Below are 15,398 nucleotides of genomic sequence, written 5' to 3'. Positions count from 1 at the left end.
CATGCATATAAGTCCTTTGGTTGCTCTCTAACACCCCCCCTCCCCTGCCATTTGTCTCTGGATCTATTCTTGTTCAACAAATGATGTTGATCATTATATCCCACATATGAGTGAGATCATGTGATATTTATCTTTCTCCTACTGGCTTATTTTGCTTAGCATAATGCTCTCCAGTTCCATCCATGCTGTTGCAAATGGTAAAAGTGCCTTCTTTTTAATAGAGGCGTAGTATTCCATTGTGTAGATGTACCACAGTTTTTTAATCCACTCATCTGCTGATGGCCACTTAGGCTGTTTCCAAAGCTATTGTAAATTGTGCTGCTATGAACATAGGGGTGCATATATCCTTTCTGATTGGTGTTTCTGGTTTCTTGGGATATATGGTATGCTCTTTTAATGTAAAAACTCAGCTCTTTTATCTCAGGGAACTTTTCCTGTATTATATCTCTGAGTTATTTCTGTCTTATATGTGGTTGGTTATTTTATGTCAGGGACAAAAACTGCTCTTCTTTTGGCCCATTTTTGTTCTAACCTCATTGCATTTCTTCTTTTATTGCCCTGGGATGATGCTTTCTTCATGCCATTGATTAAATTTTAAGCCCCATTCCTTCTTCTTTCTAATTTATTTGTTAGATCATATGTTGCTGTTTTGGTTCTTTTAAAATGTTTTATTTTATAAATTTATTAGGGTGATATCCTATGTAATAAAAGGCTAATATGCAAATGTCCCCTCGACCGGAAGTTCAACAGGGAGTAATACCAGGCCTTGGTGTGATTATTAATAGTGTACCTCCACAGTTTGACCTCACAGGTTTTGACTGAGTGTGTTCAACCTTGAAGAAGAAACTTGCGAAATAAGCTGGTTTTGCGAGTCACTTTTTCATTAAGGTGAACAACAAATTCTTTCAGCTCAACACCTAGTGATGCTTTTACATAGGTTTTAAAAAAATACATTTTATTGATTTTCTTACAGAGAGGAAGAGAGAGGGATAGAGAGTCCATCACTGAACTAGGAGTTTGACCAAGGGGCGGGGTAGGCCCACCAACTGCCTGTGGCCCCTCCCCCTGGCTGGCCCCACTCCCGATCTGCCTTCCCCTCCCACCAACCCCAACTGAGGGTGGGACCGGCCGGCCAACTACCCATGGCCCCTCTCCCCAGCCGGCCTGGCCCAATTGACCCTGATGGGGCGAGCCAGCCGGACCCCACCTGTGCACGAATTCGTCCACCAGGCCTCTAGTTGGTTAATAAGATTATATAAGTTTCAAGAGTACAATTCTATTATACATCAGGTGCTCACCACTCAAAGTCAAGTCTCCTTCTGACACCATATATGCTGTTTTGGTTTTTGATTTATTTCCCCTTAGCTCTTCATTTTTCTTATTCATCTAATTCTGCTATTTCATCACTTGCCTTTAGCTTCTAATTTACTGATTCATACTCTTCTTATTAAGATACCCTATAGTACTCACCACTCATGGGAAGTTTGGTTTTATTTTTTAAGTTATATTTTTTCCAGGTTGAAGTTTTTGATCTTTGCTTCTTTTGTCAGGATATTTAATATTTTACTGTCATCTTTGTCTTCTTCTCTCTGTTCTTGTTTTCTGCCTCCTTCCTCTGCTCCTTCTCTTTCCCCTGTTTCTTCTTTTTTTTGTAGCATTCTCAGCTGGTGACTGTGCCACATTTTAGCAGGCTCCTGCTTAATGTGGGCATTTCCAGTGAGAGCAATTTTCTCTAACTCTGTGAGGATGAATTCTGCTCAATGCCTTTCTGAGACAAAGTGGAAAAGTGAATTGTGCAATAATGATCCAGCTCCTAAGGGTATCACCATTTCACAGTTCACCTTAATAGCACAATTGCACACCTAGCACAGTTTCACAGTTAGCTTGAGAAGTAGCAGCACTGTTACACAGGTCACCCAGCTTGGGATATGACAGTGAGACAGCATGAAGGAGACATTCAGTGCAGTTTCCCTGGTCAGCTACGTGCCAGGAGCTGCACTAGCCAAAGATGGCAAACACCAGGCATCTAAGGTCTTCTAAGGCCTTAGCAACCTCAGAATCCTCAAAAAGCCTCTGGTCAGCTCCCCTCCAGATACCCCTTCCTGACATGGGCACCCAATTGTCACTGATCAAACTAATAAGACACACCACCTATATCCACCTATATTGAACTCCTACACAATGTGTCAAATGCATTTATACTTTTGAATGATTGTTGTTGGGTTAACGTGGACATCCCTTCCATATAAGTCCCTACAATACTCACCTTAACTGGAACCAATTTGTCTCCCCGTCTTCAGGTTTCAGACTGGTGTGGCTCTCTCTTCCAGTGTAATAAACTGCCCCAAATACAACAAGCAGTTTACTTTATCTCATGACTTTATGAGCTAGGAAGTCAGTCAGGGCTTGACTGGGTGATTCTTCTGCTCTATGTGGCATTGACTGGGGTCATTCAGTTGTATCCAGGTTTTTGTTGGTTTAGTCTGTGCAAGGTGGCTATATCTACATGCCCAGTGTCTCGGTGAAAGGCTGATAACTGGGCCCAGCTGGACCACTTTGCCTCTCCTTGTACTCTCAGGGCCTTCCAGCATTGTCTCTCCAAGTGGATGGTTGGATTTCTTACCTGGTGGCTCAGGGCTCCAAGAGCAGTTATTCCATGAAATGGAACCTGCCAGTCTCTTAAGGCCTGGGCCTGGAAATTGGCACAATGTCACTTCCATATTGTTTTATAGGTCAAATCCATCATAGAGCCCACCCAGATTTGAGGGGAAGACCATAGACCCTATTTCTCAATGGGGGAAGCATCAAAGAGCTTGTATCAATTTCCACTCTTCTAAACTCTTGGTCTACTTTTCCATAATATGAAGGTCATATAGGAGGGGGAGCAGAGCCCTGCTGCTGTGCACGTTTCTACAAGTAGGCGGGGCCTGTTGTCTTCCGAGGCCTCACTGAGTGCTCTGTACCAGGGTCCATTCCATGTGGTCTGGATGGTGTCCATATCTTATAGTCTTGGGCCTCTTCCTCCAACTCAGCAGAGCGCCCCCTTCATGTGACAAGTCGAACAACACCTCCTTTCTGAGTCCTGCTATCGTGAGGTATAGGGAGCTCCACTCTTAAGGGTTAAAAACAATGTTTTCCTGGCTGTCCATTCATAATCCTACTTTCAGTCCCTCCCCATGGGAGCAGGCCAGATAGGCTGTGCGATGAGGCACAATTTGGTTGACTCAGCTTCCTTCCCCAGTCCTGCCTCTGGGTAGTGGGGATGGAGGTAGGAACTGTGCCCCACTATTTTGTACCAGTTACGTATTTTTCTTTCTCTGGTTATCACTTTTTGAAGTCTGTGGTGTCAGGTGTAGGATACTCCTTTTCTTGTTTGATTGTTGCTAGTGAGTTTTTGGGTTTTTTTGGTGGGGGAAGGAGTACTTTTTTTCTATCTCACTAGATATTAAACAGGCAGATGCTGTCATCCTTCTCTATCCCACCATCTTTTCTGAATGTCATATCTTGGGTTATTATTTCATTTTAATTTATTATTTTGAAATCATTACACATTCACAGGAAGTTGCAACAATAGTAGATAGAGGTCCCCTGTATTCTTCACTCAGTTTCCCCCCAAGATAGCATCTTATATAACCATAATGCAAGGTCAAAACCAGGATGTTGACATCAGTACAATCCACAGATGTTACTCAGAATTCACCAGTTTTGAATGCCCTCACTTATGTGTGTGGCTGTGTGCATGCATGTCTGAATTTAGGACTATGTGATTTTATTTCATATATTGAATTATAGAACCACAACCACAGTCCTGATACAGGACTGTTCCATCACTACAAAGATCTCATGGATCATCCAAATTTTAAAAATGAATGTAAGATAAAGTTAAGGAAATATGACTTAATGCAAAACAAAAATATAAAAGGTTGGCAAGCATGAGAATGGTAAGAAGAGGCACAGAGAATAAACCCCAGAAATCCCACATCTGAGAAAGAAAGAGAGGAAACAGAGGAGAAGAAGCAAGGAGAGATCTAAGAAAAAAAGTTTCAAAATGAAGGACACCAGGTTCCTGATTGAAAAGACGCGCATCAAGAAGGGGACACAGAATGAGAGAAAAAAACCCACATCAAGGCACGTGATAGAGAGGCTTTAGAACCCAGGATTAGGATATTCCCTAAAAGCTCCCCGAAGCAAAATAATGCAAAAGAGGTCATACATTTCTATATATAAAAGCCTAAGCGACCGTTCAACCATTCGACCAGTAACTATGATACACACTGACCATCAGGGGGTAGACGCTGAATGCACAGGCATGGAAACATGGAACAGACTGATGAATCTCAGAGGGAATGGGGGAGGGAAACCCGCTCTCTGACATCCCCCGAGGCGTCCTGGATTGCAAGAGGGCACAGGCCAGGCCAAGGGACCCTACTGGTGCACGTGTGTGGCTGTGTGCATGCATGTCTGAATTTAGGACTATGTGATTTTATTTCATATATTGAATTATAGAACCACAACCACAGTCCTGATACAGGACTGTTCCATCACTACAAAGATCTCATGGATCATCCAAATTTTAAAAATGAATGTAAGATAAAGTTAAGGAAATATGACTTAATGCAAAACAAAAATATAAAAGGTTGGCAAGCATGAGAATGGTAAGAAGAGGCACAGAGAATAAACCCCAGAAATCCCACATCTGAGAAAGAAAGAGAGGAAACAGAGGAGAAGAAGCAAGGAGAGATCTAAGAAAAAAAGTTTCAAAATGAAGGACACCAGGTTCCTGATTGAAAAGACGCGCATCAAGAAGGGGACACAGAATGAGAGAAAAAAACCCACATCAAGGCACGTGATAGAGAGGCTTTAGAACCCAGGATTAGGATATTCCCTAAAAGCTCCCCGAAGCAAAATAATGCAAAAGAGGTCATACATTTCTATATATAAAAGCCTAAGCGACCGTTCAACCATTCGACCAGTAACTATGATACACACTGACCATCAGGGGGTAGACGCTGAATGCACAGGCATGGAAACATGGAACAGACTGATGAATCTCAGAGGGAATGGGGGAGGGAAACCCGCTCTCTGACATCCCCCGAGGCGTCCTGGATTGCAAGAGGGCACAGGCCAGGCCAAGGGACCCTACTGGTGCACGAATCCATGCACTGGGCCTCTAGTAAATAAATAAAATCTGATGGAATATAACTTCAGCTGGGAATTTTATATCCTGCCAGGCTATCCATCCAGTGTGAGGGCAGAATGAAGACATCTTAACCCATGCATAGACAATTTGCCTGCTTGAAACTCTCATAGAAAGTATTGAGAAAATGTTCCAGCAAGTCCTGAGCAATCCAACTGCATCTGGGAAGCAGGGATTCAGTCAGAACAGTGCTGAAGAGAAGATGCAGCCACCAGCCTGGAGTGAAAGAGCATGTTGGAGATAAATATGTCGAAAGAATTAAGGACATGCATATGGAACATTTTGCAAGTGAAAATAATAATTTTTTTAAACCACCAAAAAGCCTGCTATGAAAGGATATGCAATCACACACTGCTCAGCTCTGCAGTGAAACCATAAATAATTTGCTGTGTAATCACAATGATACAAACCCTTATATTGGTGAGGAATCTTTCCTTTGCAAGTAAATAAAAACTCTAAGTGTCTTAAACCATAAAGGAAATTATGGTATTTTGCTCACATGATTGACAATTTTGAAGTTACTTTAGGCTCCAGATGAGGCTTGGCGTAGAGGCTCTTTAAGATCTTTAATTTCCATCTCTCCCCTTTGCCATCAGCAGTATAGATTCAAAATAAGACAGGCTTTCCTCACGGTTGGCTTCCAGCACCATCTAGGGACTTCATGCTTCTTTATTCATGTCCATTAGGGAGAAAATATTTCCCTAGGGGCTTATGCAAAAGAACAAGGAAATCCTGACCCTGTTTCCTCCAGAAAACTTCTCATAGGTCAGATATTGAGTTACATGCCTTTTTTATATTTTTTAAACCAATCATCAGAGCTTGGGGAGTGGGGTTTAGCCAATCAGGGCCCACCTAGTTGTCTGAGATGGGGTCTGCTTCCCAGGAAAGTGGTGACTGTGTAGGGGAACAGTGGATTCCCAAATGGAAATTGAGGTACAGTTAAAGGAGGAAAAAGAATGGGTGTTAGGTGGCCACCAAACAGCAACCATCTATTTTACAACACAAATTATTTAACGGAGTAGCTATATGGGGCAATGCAGATTGGTGGAGTGAGGGAGCCAAACACACATTCATCCTAATTCAAAATCAATAGGAAATGTCTGAAATTAATGGATCAATACATAGCAGTTAAAACCTATTATTTAGATATATGGAGGTAGCTCGAAGGGGAAAAAACAGCTGCAAGACTTATAAAGAGTCATAAATCGTTACCTCCCTGAGCCAGGCTGGGAGATAGAGTAGGATAGGTCAGGCTATTATGTTTTTTTTTTTTAATGAAAAGTTTTTTGTCTGATTTGATTTTAAAACTTTGTTCATGTATTACTTGGACTAAAAAGTTAAACAAAACCCCTCTAAGCTTTCATGGAAACAGATGAAATTAGATGACATGGAAAAGCAAGAGGCTGCTGACTTTGCCTTGTGATAAAGACATGCAAGAGTGCAATGATTCAAAACAGAATCCACCCACAGCCATTTTTAAGTTAAATCCATAGGCCACTGATGTGTGCAGTGTGGCTTCATGAACCCTTTAGCAAGCTGCTACTTATCCCTGGGGGAAGAGAAAAACGTGCCCTAGTTTGAGGAATATAGATTAAGACATATCAGGGCAAAGAGTTAGAAATGCTTTAAAAAGGGAAAACTCATGCTTTTCCCCAGAGGAACATCATGGTCAAGACCCGCTGTGAGCATAACTCAATGCAACAGCACAAGGAAGAGCCTGAAGAGAGGCTGGCTTTGGGGTGCTGTCCAGAGTGCTGCCCTGACTCTTCCTTCCATATGGGTCAAATTGTATTGCATTGTCCTTTCTTTTTGTCACAGTGTCAGTGTGGTTTCTCCTTCGACCATAAATGCTGTTTCTAGTAGCACTCAAAGACCTTTTCTTTAGTTTGTATCACAAACCTGATCCAAAATTGCTCATTCCTCCACGAACCTTGGACCCTGCCGGGTAGCATCCTGCTGTGTGAAGAGCCATTTCTGGGGCACAGGGGCACCAATATAGGATGTCCCCCTGGGGGAAGGCTTAAGTGCAGAAGGACAGGCCACAGAGAGGGGGAGTGACTTAGGTACCACAGGTCCCTGCCAGGGGCTGTGTTTGGAGATAACCTCCAAATTATAAAGGCGAACCCCAATTCGGATGATTAGAAGGGGCAGGAAAAGGTGCTGTTTTAAACACTAGTGACTTCCTGTTCACCCAGGGGAGATTTGCATTTGTTAACTTTGAGGGCAAATTGCATCCTAATTTCAGACAAATCCTTTAATGGGACCTTTGGTTTCACAACTGAAAGACAAAACATTCTTTTCTGAAATGAAATTTTGGGGGCAGTGAGGAGTTAAACAGCTTTCACAATGGTGTTAATACTGTGTCTTCATTTGGGCTGGAGACACTTTACATGTCTGCAGGGTCTTGAGGTCTGTTTTCCTCTCTCTTGCTGGATCCCAAAGAAGACTGGGATGGGAGTGAGGATCTGAACTCACATACAGAAGACAGAAACACAGCAATTCTATTGTGAAGAGGAAGCGGGTGGCCCCAGGAACACAGCCTCAGGCTGGAGCCCAAGGAGGGAGAGAGCCCTCTGCACTGTAATGCCATTTTACTCCACCCAAGTCTTCAGTAAACTTTGGTTAATTGTTACAACTTGGTCTTAGCTGTGCTCTGAGGGAAATTAGCATGGGATTTCTAAGGGAGCAGAGATAATACAGAGAAATGAACACAGAAAAGAAGGAATAGGTTGATCAGAAGTCAGACAGCTTCTTAATGTTCTAGCAACAACCAGGGTTGCTTTGTGGGGCATGGGGCATGGAACTATTTCTCAGGGATTTTCAGAGATTCTTGGGGAGAGAACCTGATACAGAGCGAGGCTTTCTTCCAGTCAAGCAGTTTGAGGGGTTGGACTAGCATTATCTAGATTTAAGGGAAAGGTTGATTTTGGAAGGCTATGGATCTTGGGATCTTGAGTAGAGTTCTAGTACTAATTCTAATGTCCTAGCAATTTGTTTCTGTGGCTTAAGATTTACCCAATTCCTTAATGGAGGACCATAGCCAGTGAAGGATATAAGACCACAACCAAACCCAATGCCAGGTACATAGCCGTTAGTTCTACTGTAGCCAATGATGCAATTGGACACCCTCATTGAGACCATTCAAACTGGACAATTCCCATGGGCTTATGCGTCATTCCCAATATTTCAGCTGTAGTCCCTGACTTGTTTCAGTGTCAACTCAGTCATATTACCATCACTAACCTCCACCCCCAAATTATTTAATTCTCATCAACTTCTAAGAAAATCTTGGAAAACAAACAAGCCAACAAACAAAAACACAGAAGCAGAAAACCCCACAGATTCATAGAATAGCAACCCTTTCTTATTCTGAATAAATTTCATTTCAGTCGGAAGATCTATTCTTTGCATGAGTCATACATTCAATGCCTACATCAGAATTTTGCATTTTGTGTTGACAGCACATCCCTCCCACTGCACATTAGGTAAGATATGTAGTTACGGACACAATTGGAAATCCAACAGAAATAACCAGACACGTGAGAAAAGTGTGATTCAAATTTTCATTGTGAAACAAGACCCCCCCACCCCCCCACTAAGGATTGTACCCAATTAGAATTACATTAACAGAGCCCTCAATTTGTTTTCCAAACTTCACTGATTGAATTCCCCGGTTTCATCCATCATCTTGCTGACACACAGAATGCCTACCCCAGAGTGGGCTGAGTTCTCAGGGAAGTGGTCTCAGACACCTAGACCAGTGGTTCTCAACCTGTGGGTCGTGACCCTTTGGGGATCGAATGACCCTTTCACAGGGGTCGCCTAAGACCATCGGAAAACACATATATAATTACATATTGTTTTTGTGATTAATCACTATGCTTTAATTATGTTCAATTTGTAACAATGAAATTGGGGGTCACCACAACATGCGGAACTGTATTAAAGGGTTGCGGCATTAGGAAGGTTGAGAACCACTGACCTAGACCCTCGCAGTTGAGTCCCTCCCTGGTGGCTTCTGAGCAGCTGCGCTGAGCGCCCCAGAGCAGGCGGGGTTCCTCTCCCAGGATGGGGAAGCCCCTGCACATGGTGTTTCCTCTTGGCCTCTCTTGTCCAGAGCAGAGGATACTCTGTGGTTACAGGCTCTCAAGCAGCTGGACTTTGGAACTTGGTCTCTTTTCTCTCCGACCCTCCTGTCCAGAAAGTCCTGGCTCTTTTCTGTGGCTGAAAATGTATATAAGTCCCTTGTCTGGACATTGAGCAGGGGGCAGGAGAATTTAACATGTGAGTGCTGTCTTTAGCATCGGAGAGCCTGACTCAACTGCTTGCCCTTGTATATGACCTTGCACAAATGATTCCAACTCAGATCTGAAATATGGGGGTCACACAGTCCCAGCCCACGAAGTTGTGATGATTGAGATGATGATGTGTGTAGCACTCGGCACAGTGCCTGGCACATGGCAGGCATCCAGTAAATGCCAACTATTAATATCACTTCCCACTGGAAATTAAGGAAAGGGAAACTCACTTAATTGAGCCTAAAATATAAAATCAGAATTTTCATATAAAATTCAATTCATAATAACAATAATTAGCCAAAGGCCCTAATAGTTCTTATTTTTGGTTATCCCCAAGCAGAAACAATAAATAAACAAGCCTGGCTTGTTTTAAGAGCGTATTAACTCCTAGTTAATCAATATGTAACTAAGGGATTCTTCAAAGCAGGCCTGAAAGGCAAAGTAGGCATTTGTCTACTAGACAAGGGGCCAGGATGGCAAATAAGTAGCTGGTATCCTGTACTATTGTGGCAAATTCCCTGCCTAAGGCAGACATCATTAATCAATCCTGGTAGCTCCTCTCCTTGAACCTGGATTCTGCCTTATAGTTTTCCTTTTCTCTTTATTTTTCTGTACTAAAGCATTTAAACACAAATTCCAGATACTGTGCCATTGCACCCTTGCAGGATACATTTTTAAAAAATATGGATTTTTAAAAATAAGTAGGCATTATCAACCTAATGAAATTAATAGTAAATCCTGTGTTTGTCTAATACCCAATTCATCATCAAATTTCCCTGTCTCAAAATATTTAGGATTATGTTGATCACAGCTGTGCACCGATGGTCAGAGTTTCAAGCAGGAGAAGTGACATTTTCAGAAGCGTGAGTCAGAAGCATCTGCAGGTTGCCCTTTGGAGAAGGGAAGGAGGGGTGTCTCCTACCTCAGAATAAATAGCTTTGAGCTTTCAAGGGCTTTTTCCTGGGGGTGGGAAGCATCTATTGTCTAGTTCCCCTTTTGAGGATTGCTAGTTCTCTGAATCCTTTATGCTGCCAAGAAGTGGTCTCCGGGTTTTCCAGGGTGACCCAACCTGATCAGGCCCTGCCCTGACGTGAGTGGGTAGATGATGCAAGTAGGAGGGTTTTGCTGATCCTATACTGGAAGAACGGCCATGGGAGTTAGACCTCTCTCTGCCTAGCCATCCCAGGCCATCTGTCCCCTCTGTACCCCAGGGAGCAGGCACCCTCTGTGCCTTGGAATCAACTGCCAGTGCATCAGTGGGGACTGGCATGGATTTTCCATTTCCTGTGCATGTCTGCAAAAAGATTGGAGGCTCAATTCAAGATGCCTGGGCCAGCACAAAGGCAGTGATGATGGGTATTGTCTGGGAAATGGCCCATTGTGGAGATGGGTGGGGGGCAGAACACTAGGGAGAGAGTCTCTGATCAATGACTGTTGATTCCTTCCTTGGGGAGCCGGGACTGTGCTCCTGCAGACAAAGGCCTGCTTTAGTGCAGGATGCACGGAAGTCAGGGAGGATGTGCTGGGAGCTGCAGAGGATTCCGACTGCGATGCCCTGTCTTCCAGGTCTTACTGAGGTCAGGGGCCAGGAGCAGGAGCAGGGCAGCCTAACAAAGGCTTGCAGGGGTGACTGAGAAACTTAGACTTGAGGGTTTGTATGTGGCGTCACATTATTTAGGACACTGCCTTAACTCTTCTAGGGAGAGTAGGACATTGATCTTTTTTTGTTTCTTCCTCCTTTCCATCTATCCCTCCCCACTCTAGTCCCTCCCTTCATCTCCTCCTCCCCCTCTTTCTTTAATTTCCCCATTTAGCCAATGAGCAATTATCAAGGGTCTTTTCTATGTATTGGCCTCTGCACCCAGGGATTAGGATAAGATGGTGAAGAAGGCTGACATGGTTCCTGCCCTCATGGGACTTACAGGCCCAGGGAGAGACAGAAACCAAGCAAGGGAACACATAGATAAGGGCAACAATACAGGTTACAGTGAACATATTAGACTCTTCCTTCTCATGTTCTACCTCGTCGTGCACGGTGGCTGTTAAGCACTAGCTCCCTGTCCTTGCTCCTCTTCCTCACAGCGGTGACTGCTCTCCCTCCTGTGACTGGCTGTCCTCCTGAGCCTGGGGCCCTTGTTCCCTCCTGGCTCAGGCAGGAGGGATCTGAGAAATCTGGTCCAACCTTCTGTGTCAAGACTAGGTAGGCCTTGACCTTGAGCTCCAGACCTATTTCTGTGCCAGGGATCCTATCTTTTCTTTTTCTTTTTACAAATATAGATTTTAAATTTTACTGAGATACAATTTACATCTAGTGAAACACCCCAATCTTTGGATCTGTCCGTTTCTGCTTCACGTGTTTTGAAGCTGTTGTTAGATACATACACATTTAGGGCTCTTCTGCCTTGATTATTTGACTTTTATCATATGAAATGTTCTGATAGTATTCCTTGTCTTGAATCTACTTTGCCTAATATTCATATACTTACTTCAGCTTTCCTTTATTTAATGTTTCCATGCTGTATCTTTTTACTTTTATTTTTTAAAAAATTTAAATTTGATTTTTAGAGAGAGAGGAAGGGAGAGGGAGAGAGAAAGAAACATCGATGGAAGAGTGTTACATTGATTGGCTGCCTCCTGCATGCCTCCTACCAGGGATTGAGCCCACAATCCAGCACATACCTGGACGGGGAATCGAACTGGCAACCTTTCGGTGCACAGGATGACACCCGATGGGCCAGGACTCCATCTTTTTACTTTTAACCTCTCGGTGTTTTTATACTTAAAGTCTGTGTCTTACAAAAGGATATAGTTAGGTGTTGCTTTTTTACTGTCAGACAATTTCTGCCTTTTAATTGGTATATTTAATTCACCTACATTTAATGTAATAATTGATTTGGTTAAATTGAAAGTACTGTTTTGCTGTTATTTTATTTTATTTTTTAATCCTCACTTGAAGATATTTTTCCATTGATTTCTAGGGAGAGTGGAAGGGAGGGGGAGAGACAGAGAGAGAGAAACATTGATGTGAGAGAAACACATGGATTTATTGCCCCAACCAGGGCTGGGGATTGAGCCTGCAACTAACGTACATGCCCTTGACCAGAATCAAACCCTTGAACAGAATCGAACCCGGGACCCTTCAGTTCACAGGCCGGCGCTCTATCCACGGAGCCAAACTGACTAGGGCTGTTTTGTGGGAGAGACAGAGAGAGAGAAACATTGATGTGAGAGAAACACATGGATTTATTGCCCCAACCAGGGCTGGGGATTGAGCCTGCAACTAACGTACATGCCCTTGACCAGAATCAAACCCTTGAACAGAATCGAACCCGGGACCCTTCAGTTCACAGGCCGGCGCTCTATCCACTGAGCCAAACTGACTAGGGCTGTTTTGCTATTTGATATCTATTTTCCCTTTTGTTATTTTTAATTTTCTTCCCTCTTTTCTTGCTTTCTGTGAGTTCTTGGAAATTTTTAGTATTCTATTTTTCCCTCATCTACATTTCTAATCTAACATCTCTTTTTCAATGGTTGCTCTAGGAATTATAAGGTGCACTCAAATGATCAAAGTCTACCTTGAGCTTAAGTTATTTTACTTGACATACAATATATCTTACATCAGCAGATTTCCATATTCTCCTCTTTTGTTCTTTTGACATTTATTTTATTTTCACATCTGTTAACTCCCACAATGCAGTACTATTATTTTTGTTTTTAAACAGTCACTTTTCTTTTAAAGAAATTAAGAATTTAACAGTCTCTCACTCATGCATATTATCATTTCGGGGGCTCTGTATTCCTTGGTGCGCCCCTCAGCTTCCATCCGGAGCATTCCTCCTCAGCCTGAAGAACTTCCTGTAGCATTTCTTACATTGCAGATCTGCTGGTGATGAATTCTCTCTGCTTTGGTTTATTTTAAAATGCCTTCATTTTGAAGTATGTAGTCTTTATGAATATAGACTTACAGGGTGATGGATTATGTTGAGCATCTTTTCACATGCTTGTTTACTGTCTGTATATCATCTTTTGTGATGTGTCTATTCAGATATTTTTTTGCCCGTGTTAAAATGTTTCTTTTTTTGTTGAGTTTTAAGATTTATTTTTTGTATATTTTGAATAATAGTCCTACTAGTTATATATCTTGCAAATATTTTCTCCCAGTCTGTGGCTTGTCTTCTCAATCTCTTAATAGTAGTTACTTAAAAAAATTTTTTTTCAGCCCCAATCTCTCTTTTTTTCCCCTTCTGTCACATTCCTTAGTATCATTCCGTAGGACGTTCCATTCTATTTTCCACTCTTTTTCCCTCTGTGAACTTCAGGTTTTCAAGGTCCGAGTGCTGTGTTTCCAAATCACTTATCTTTTCTTTTAGCTTACAATCTATTTTTTTCCCAATTACAGTTTACATTCAATATTATTTTGTATTAGTTTCAGGTGTACAGCATAGTGGCTAGACAACCATATTCTTTACAAAAGGTTTCCCCCTGATATTTCCAGTGCCCACAAGGTACTATGCCTAGTTATGGCAGTGCTATTGGCTATATTCCCTATGCTGACTTTACATCCCCGTGACGATTTTGTACTTCTTAATCCCTTCACCTTTTTCACCAGCCCCCAATTCTCCTCCCCTCTGGCAACCATCAGTCTGTCTGATCTCTGTATCTATGAGTTTGTTTCAATTTTTGTTTATTTTGTTCTTTAGATTCCAGATATAAGTGAAATCATATGGTATTTTTCAACTCATGTAGGTAATTTTTCATTCCATATATTTCATTATTTAGTTCTATAATGTCTATTTGGTTCCTCTTATTGTGTTTTTTTTTTCTGTTGAGATTCCCCATTGGTTCACTCATTACATATATACTCTCTTTTACACTCTTAAACAAATTTATAATGGCTGTTTTAAAGTCATTTACTTGCAATTCCAACCACTGTGTCATCTCTAGGTCTGTTTCTTCTGATACTTTTTTCTCCTGGTTGTAGGTTACATTTTCCCGCATTTTAAAAACTGTATACTCGACATTGTGGATGCTGCATTATTGAGACCTGAGTTTTTATTGCCTTCTTTTTAAGATTGTTATGTTTTGACTTTGGGAGGAAGTGCATGTACTGGGGAATCAGCTTGATTCTGTCATGGCTTGATTTTAGGCTTTGATGGGGTAGGTGTAGAGTAGTCCTTAATGTGTGACCTTCCTTGAGTCACTGCTGAATGTCTGGGGTGTTTAGCAAATCTCCCCACTCAGGCTGGGCAAATTTCACTGCCTCCCAGCACTGTGACCTCAAAAATCTCTGGCTCACAATCTGCCAGGAGCTGTTCTCTGCTGGGCAACACAAAATCTCACTCTGTACACACACAGCTTTGTATCCAGTTACAGACTTCAAGAGAATCCCTTAGCAGATTCCTGGTGCTCCTTCTCTGTGCACTTTCCAAGTCTCCTGTGATCCATCCCACAAATCCCAGCTGCCCCAGTTACCTCAGACTCCAGTCTCTGTGTCCTCCGTCCAGAAAGATCTCTACTCCTTCTTTGGGCTCCACTCTCTATGCAACAGTTTGGATAGAAAACGGATGTATGTCAGGCTCACCTCATGTGTTTTCCTTTCTCAAGGATCACAACCAGGTAGGAGTTAGAATCTTGGAGACATAAATGCCAGAGAAAAATAATGAAATCTCCTTGCAACTCTGATTCCTTTATGTTCCTTCAACCCACCCCTGGCTTTCCTGGGGCCATGTTCCTGGGCATGGGGATGTGGGAGCGGAGCAGGGGGCCAGGGAAGGGAACAGAGCCTGGAGAAGGCCGTCGGGGTGTTGCAGGGACCTATTTACTACCTGCCAAGGGGCCAAAGACCGGAGGATTCCAAGGCTGGGCCGGCACCTCCTTCCCAGGTGGCCTTCATGGGGATTGTT

This window comes from Myotis brandtii, unplaced genomic scaffold (genome assembly GCF_000412655.1).
Source record: "Myotis brandtii unplaced genomic scaffold, ASM41265v1 scaffold274, whole genome shotgun sequence".
Classification (NCBI taxonomy): Eukaryota; Metazoa; Chordata; class Mammalia; order Chiroptera; family Vespertilionidae; genus Myotis; species Myotis brandtii.
Note: the sequence above shows the minus strand (reverse complement) of the source record.